The sequence below is a fragment of the Gossypium raimondii genome, chromosome 2, assembly GCF_025698545.1.
Source record: "Gossypium raimondii isolate GPD5lz chromosome 2, ASM2569854v1, whole genome shotgun sequence".
Lineage (NCBI taxonomy): Eukaryota > Viridiplantae > Streptophyta > Magnoliopsida > Malvales > Malvaceae > Gossypium > Gossypium raimondii.
This window is the reverse complement of record NC_068566.1, coordinates 18,395,842-18,402,065: the sequence shown is the minus strand read 5'-3', so window position 1 is coordinate 18,402,065 and position 6,224 is coordinate 18,395,842. Positions and strand designations below refer to the sequence as shown.

Genomic DNA, 6,224 nt, shown 5'->3' with positions numbered 1-6,224 from the left:
ACCAGTAATGTTTCAGATGCTGCAAACAGTAGGGTAGTTTAGTGGTTTACCAACTGAAGATCCCAGATTGCACTTGAGACTTTTTCTTGAAGTTTGTGACTCATTCAGGCAGCAAGTGTTCCTGAAGATGCTTTTAAATTAAAATTATTCTCTTATTCAATGCGAGATCATGCCAGATCATGGTTGAATGCATTACCATCAGGTACGGTGGCATCTTGGAATGAATTGTGTCAGAGATTTTTGCTTAGGTACAATCCTTCCAACATTAATGCCAAGCTGAGGAATGACATCACATTGTTCAGGCAATCTAAAGATGATACATTATACGAAGCATGGGAGCACTTCAAGGAATTAGTTAGAAAATGGCCGATGTATGGCTTTCATTATTGGACACAAATATCAAAACCAGCCTATTTTAGAAAATGTTTAAACTTTTGTTGTTACAATAAACCATTTTCTTAAATGGATTTTGCCAACAGCTTCTAGGTGCCAAAACAAGTGAGTTTCTAGGTGATTTTTGGGTCTTGCATAGTTGTTTTGGTACTTGGGCCTTAGGTATCAAAACAAGTAAGATAAAATGTAAAATGCTACAGTAGTAGGGAGATGTATTGGTACATCCCCCTACTTGTATTTATACTACAGTGTCCTACATGTGTGTTTTTAAGCTCCAAGGATAATTTGAAGGTTCGTGACCTCTTTCGTGAGCGTAACTTGAGCTGAGACATGTTATAAATTGTTTTTAAAGCCTTCAATAGGACTAAAACTTGTTCTAATGATTTTATTAAAATATTTTATACTTTAATTATTAAATAGTTTCTAAGATTACTGCTTGTACATGTTCTAGTAGCATCTCGTATCCGTACCTACACTTAGGATGGATTAAAGGTGTTACATGAACAAAAGACTTGAAGATTAAGCATCATTTTACCAAGAAATTTAAGAATAATTGATATAGGCGACAAATTGAATATTAAAATTGATTTTATTGAGCTGCGCGAAGTTGCATTCCAAAGTCTTTATGTTTAGGCTTCATTCTTCCATGGATAATATTTATTTGAATATGCTCATTCCTGTACATTACTAAGAACTTTATTGACTGCAAATTATTGTAGCTAAATTGTTCTAGCAGCTATGCTCTTGAGCTTTCTAAAGAAAGTGCCTAGTTGGCGAGGGAGTTTATTTGTAAATGTATGGGTGGGATTGCAATAATTGAATAATTGATTAAGCTTAAATTATAATTTGTACTATAAATTTATAGTTGATTCTTTATTGGGTAAGGCTTGATAAATATAAATTGATACTGAACTGTGTAAATGTTTGATGGTATTCATATGCTTTCTATTTTTACTACTTGTTACATCGTTAGTTACAAGTTGTAATAAGTAAGTAACCTCAACACTTTCAATTATAATATATAAAAGATATCTTCTTAAGTTGTCCTAGTAAAATCAGCCATGGATAAGTCGTTGATGTTATAAAGATCCTTTAAATTAGTATATTATATATTCCATTATCTTTTGCATACATATCCAAACCTTAATTTGGTATATCGAAAGTCGATAACATAACCTTCACAAGCTCTTTGCAATAGAATTAGAGCATCTCAAAATAGAACATCTTGTCTTCTACAATAACACTAAAATTTGGAATTTTGGATCATATATCATTTTATTTGTTTATATGTTTTCATCCTTTTGTAATTTTGGCCCATCCGAGCAAATATCTTTGCACAAGTATTTTAATTTACACTTATCATTTAATTTTTATAGTCAAATCAGTAAATTTTTTAACATCTATTAACTTTGCTAGTGTGTTATATATGTGTATTCCCATGTAGATGACACATTAGCATTAATTAATTTTAAAATTGAAAAAATATTATAATTTTTTTGAATTTTTAAAATTTTAAATTTTTTTTTAAAAATTAATTAAATGGCAATAGGTTCCACGTATATTAGCAAAGTTAAAAAAGTTAACTTCATCTATTTTAGGGTGATTTGACAAAAAACGTAAGTTAAATGCTAAAAAAGACAAAAAAATTAAGGAATAATTGTAAAAAAGCCCTCAACCTTTGAGGGATTTTGGATATATGCCCCTAACCTTTTTTTCTGATTTCCTCCCCCAACGTAACAAAATTTTCAAACATCAACCCAGTTGAAATGGTAACCATCTATTGATTGTTTGTCAACAACTGGTAAAAAAACTTGGTCTATGTGGCATTCCAATTGACTGATGACGTGGTAGACATTTAAATAATAATGCTAACGTGGCAAAAAAAATTAAACAAATTTAATAAACATAAAACAAGAAAAACCTTAAATCCCCTGAATCATCTCAAACCCCCAAATTCAAAACTTTTTTTCCAAAATTCAAAAATCCCCAAATTGTGAAATCCCAAATCCATAACATTCGAAATCTTCATTGAATCCCTAAATCTTGAAATCCATAAATCGTTGGCATTTCAAAGGATCCTTTAAATCCCTAAAAATTTTATGAACTAAATCACTAAATCCCTAAAACTTTTAGAAACAAAAAAAGCTTCAACAATGCTGAGCAATTTCCGTAACCCAAAATCGAAATGTAAGTGCTTTCTTATTTGGTTTATTGGGAAAATAATTTCCATTTCTGGTTTGGTTTGTTGGTTATTTGAGATTTATTATTGCAATTTCAATGCCACAATGTAGGGTTTGTTTTGTTGATTTGTGATGCGACAGTGGTCCCGATGTTGTTGATAAAGCTGTTGTTAAAATTGTATATGGTTATTTGTGATTTATTATTGCAAATCTAGTGCCACAATGTAGGGTTTGTTTTGTCGATTTGTGATGCAACAGTGGTCTCCATGTTGTTGATTTCTGTTATTCAAGCAAAAAGATGTTGAAATAGTAAACATTTGTTACTATTTTGTATTGTATTCAAAGAAGTGGTCTCGATCTAGGTAGTGAGTTTTGTATTTTTTTTTGAATGTTTTTTTCTTACAAATTTGTTTGTTTATGCTTTGCAGATGTCATCAAGTGAGGAATATTATATTATTTTGCATGTGGATGAGCACTTTGTAAAGGACCCATATGTTAGATATGTAAGCGGTGAAGTGATTAGGCTTAAAGAGGACCCAGACACAATATATTATTTTGAATTATGTAAAATAGTGAAAATTGGGTTAGGGTTTAACACTGTCATGTTAATATATTTTCATGAGCCTGGTACAATAGGGTTACAAAATAATCTAAGGGTGATTTATGATGACATTTCCACCATAGCTACGTTAGACTTTTAGGTCAAGTTTAAGGAGATTAACCTATATGTTGAACATGACGTTGATAACCTTATAATTATAGACGAATTTTTTCTGTTAACTGTTGGGGAAGGTGATGTTGAAGGGGTAGAAGTTGATGGGGATGGTGATGATTAATGGTTAGAATATGATGGTGAAGGTGATCTCGAAATGGTAGAATCTGTTGGGGAGGGTGATGTATGAGGGGTACAAGTTGATGGGGAGGGTGTGTCTACTATTGGTATTGAGGTAGATGAGTATGGTGGTGTGGAAAGTGGTGGACGAATTAGTTTAGGGTCTACTATTACAGAGGATAATGATAGTGAAGTTGTTGTTGATGAATATACTGGTGATTTTGCAGCATCAGATGAAGTGGATAATGTTGCTGCTGTAAGTAGTTGAGAAGAGGAGGATGAGAATATGACTGAGGTATAAGACTCAGATGAAAATGGAAGCTTGGTTGGGTCTGATGAAGTTGAAGAACAAGAAGATGGTGAGAGAAGGATAGAGTTTCCCTTATATAGTGATAAGTTAAAATTTAGTTTGGGAACGTTTTTTAATGATGGCAAACAATTTAAGAGTGCAATGTGAAAGTGCTCCAAAGAATGTAGAAGACAACTAAAGTTTATGAAGAATGAACCGAAAAAAGTTGTTGTGAGGTGCATTGCTTCCCCTAACTGTCCATGGAGAATTAAGGCTAGCTGTAGTCGTAATGCGAAATGCTTGCAAATAAAGACGTTTCAAGATGAGCATCATTGTTCGGTTAGTTTTAAGAACAAAATGGTGATTGCTGCTATGACTGTCCTACATTTTGAAGCAACTATCAATGATAACCCTCAGATAAAGGTGAGGGAAATTCAAAGATGTGCTTCTGAGATGAATGTAAATGTTACCATTAACTATTGTTATAGAGTAAAGAAAATAGTGAAGGAGAAAATGGCTGGAAATCATAAGGAGGAATTTGGCTTATTGTGAGACTATGCTTATGAGTTAAGGTCAAATATGCTAGGAAGCACAACAAAAATGGTTGTTCAAAGGGTGACAACAGACTTCCTTCCACATTTTAAGAGGTATTATGTGTACTTTGACGCACTAAAGAGAGGCTGGAAAGAGGGTTTAAGCCACTTATTGGGCTAGATGGTTCCTTCCTAAAAGGCCCATTTAAGAGTGAATTTCTCATAGCTATTGGAAGGGACGTAAACAACCAAATGTTTCCTATTAGATGGGTTGTGGTTGAAGTGGAGTGCACTGATTCATGGGCCTAGTTTCTCAGTCTCCTATCAACAGATTTGGGCTTGGAAGATGGGTATGGGTACACAATTATCAGTGACCAACAAAAGGTTTGTGAATATGAAAATTTAAGGTTAGTATTGTTTTTTGATTTTATTATTTATATTTAACTAAAATTTTCTAACAACCTATTGGTTCATTTTTTTGAATTAGGGCATTGAGATTACAATTTCTGGCATACGTCTAAGGGTGGAGCATAGGAATTGTGCGAGGCACGTGTTTGCAAATTGGTCAGGGAATAAGTGAGGGAAATCTTATGAGTGTGATTTTTGGCAAATTATGAAGTGCAAGAGTAAAAGGGAGTGGGAGGATCTGTGTAGAACTGGAGAAGAAAGATAATGATGCTTACGATAATTTGATGAAAAAGTCTCCAAAGATGTGGACTAGGGAATTTTTGGGGACTACTTGTAAATCAAATATAGTTGACAACAATTTGAGTGAAGATTTAATTCAAGCATTGTTAAAGCTAGGTTTAAAAGCATTATCAGAATGCTTGAGGATATTAAGACCAAGATGGTGACTAGGATAGTACAAAAAAGGAAGTTATGTAATGGATGGAAGCAAAATTATGGTCCATTGGTGAAAGATAAGTTTGATGCCAACAAGAAGGTGTGTGTAGAGTGGCAACTTATATTGAATGGTGAAAATGGATGTGAGTTAAGGAAAGGAAGTTACCAATATACAGTGGACCTAAGTCAAAGGATATGTAGTTGTAGAAGTTGGCAAATCAGTGGGATTCCATTTTCTCATGCATGTGCTGCCATGTATCGGTTAAGGTTTCAACCGGATGAATATCTGCATGAATATCAACACATTGATACTTACAGGAAAGCTTACTATTTTTCAATGCAACCCATAAATGGGCCACATGATTGGGAAATAATTGGTATTGAGTTAATGCTACCTCCTATTGAAAGGAAGATGCCTGGAAGGCCCAAAAAGAATAGGAGGATGACCAAAGATGAACCAAAAAAAATTAAAGCCTAGCTATTTGAGTAGGAAAGATCTACTCATGACATGTACTAAATATGGCCAACATGGCCATAACAAGTGGTCTTGCACAAATTCGAAACAGGTACAATGTTGTTCTTAAGTAACAATAGAGTAAACGGGAAATCTTCCATTAAAAGGTTGACTACCTCAGATAAATCTAAGGGAGAGATGTGAGTTTCTTCCTTTTACTATTGATCAAACATTGTATATTGTTTTAATATTAATATAAAATACTTTTGTAGTCTGGTAGAACCACAAGGAGCATGATGGTAGCTTCATGCCAAGATGGTAGTGGACAAACTTCTTCAACACCCAAGTCGCCAAATAACAAGCGAAAGGCTCCTCTCGACCATCTGGGAACACAAGAATTTGTTACAGGAAACATGAATAAATCATCGTATTTTGTTCTGAATTACTTTTGTTGTTTGTCTTGTGGTTCATAGTAATAACTTGCTATTGAACTTGTGCAATCTTACATGGAAAAGATGCAGTTTCATTATATATATCTGTTGTGATTTCTCTGGAACTAGGGATGCTATCCTTTTCTTTATGTTGTATGCCAAATCATGTCATAATTCTCTTCATGACTGTGCATATAACCTTCTGCAAATAGGTCATACAACACAAGTCTCTTATTGCAATAGTTTTTTTGTCTACAAAGTTCCTTTGT

At 33.5% G+C, this 6,224-nt stretch overlaps 1 non-coding gene across 1 annotated transcript; it reads right to left on the bottom strand.

Moving 5' to 3' along the window:
- Window positions 1-273: 273 nt before the first annotated feature.
- On the bottom strand, window positions 274-380 carry LOC128039361 (small nucleolar RNA R71). Its single transcript, XR_008193865.1, has one exon. It is a non-coding gene; the product is annotated as a small nucleolar RNA R71 (small nucleolar RNA).
- Window positions 381-6,224: the final 5,844 nt, after the last annotated feature.